The 1,421-nt window shown below is 49.8% G+C and overlaps 1 pseudogene; it reads right to left on the bottom strand.

Moving 5' to 3' along the window:
* Positions 1 to 757, bottom strand: LOC108532522 (60S ribosomal protein L7-like 1 pseudogene; annotated as a pseudogene).
* Between the last annotated feature and the right edge of the window lie 664 nt (positions 758 to 1,421).

Genomic DNA, 1,421 nt, shown 5'->3' with positions numbered 1-1,421 from the left:
CTAGTTCAGCTGGTGGATGAGTTGATCGGTGCATTCACCCTGATAGCCAGGTGTGCCCAGCTCCTTGAGAAAGCCCACTCTATTTTTGGTAACATGACAGGCCACTGAGTGGTGGAAAGGGCGCAAGAACCATGAGATCTCCTGGAAATGCTTCCCTGGGAAGGCAATTTCATGAATGAGGTCTTCCAAGCAAATGACACCAAACTTCCCCAAGTGCTCCTCAATCACTGTGCTTTCTGTCAGAGAGATGGTCTTATTCTTGACCTTGGCTTGTCCACGTTTCAAAATTCAAAATTCCTGGACTCCAGATTTGGAAATCCCTAGGTCACATAAGGTTCCACTATATGCAGCATTTTTAGGTTCTAGGGGGTGGCTTTTACAAAGACACCATTAAAAATTGTCTTTAGGTGAAGTCTTGCAATGGTTCTCTGCGCTAGTAAACTCACGCCATCAATCCTTTCGATGGGCACAGCAAAGGCCAAGGAATGTTTATCTGGCAATCCCAAGGCATGCGGTTTCGCTTCTAGTGATCTAAGATGCACCTTGTCATGTTTCTGCCGCCAGGAATCATGTTGGAATGATTCCAGTCGCTTAGACCTGAGCCCTTTTCCTTTCCTCTGCTCGTTCTTTGCCGAAAGTGCCTGCTTTGCCTGGGTGGCTTTGAGGGCTTGATAAGCCTTCCCCTTTTCAGAAGATTTTCTGGAACCAAAGGGATTTTTCTTTGCCCTTGCTCCACCATCTTTCTAGTGGTGCAGCTACTGATCTTGCACAACCCCACCACATGGGGAAGACAGCACTCGCTCTGTTCCCTTGGCCATAGAGACATCAGTTCTAGCTCACACTGGAGGACCCAGAGAGCCAGCCTCCACTTAGCAGCAGTGAGCCACTGAGGTCCTGCTAACCCTGATTCTTGCCAAAAGTTGCAGCGCTTCCAAGCTTTTTAGAGCCTGTGTCATTTTCAAAACCCAGCCCTTTTCTTGTAAGTTAGCGTCATCACACTGGCAGTTTGGCTGTAGACAATAAAGTGCTTCCCACAATGCACCTACAACTTCCACTCTAGCGAAGGTGCTTGACTTCCAGCGTGGCTCTGCTGCCGCCTCAAGCTGCTTTCTAAACTTTGGCCAACACTCAGTATAAACTGGCTTTAGGTTTCTCATATTTAGGGAGTGATTTAGAAACGTCTCCGGCCGGGCGCGGTGGCTCAAGCCTGTAATCCCAGCACTTTGGGAGGCTGAGACGGGCGGATCACGAGGTCAGGAGATCGAGACTATCCTGGCGAACCCGGTGAAAGCCCGTCTCTACTAAAAAATACAAAAAACTAGCCGGGTGAGGTGGCGGGCCCCTGTAGTCCCAGCTACTCGGGAGGCTGAGGCAGGAGAATGGCCTAAACCCGGGAGGCGGAGCTTGCAGTGAGCTGAGAT

This window comes from Rhinopithecus bieti, unplaced genomic scaffold (assembly GCF_001698545.2).
Source record: "Rhinopithecus bieti isolate Rb0 unplaced genomic scaffold, ASM169854v2 scaffold_8675, whole genome shotgun sequence".
Lineage (NCBI taxonomy): Eukaryota > Metazoa > Chordata > Mammalia > Primates > Cercopithecidae > Rhinopithecus > Rhinopithecus bieti.
This window is presented reverse-complemented; position numbering and strand designations above follow the sequence as displayed.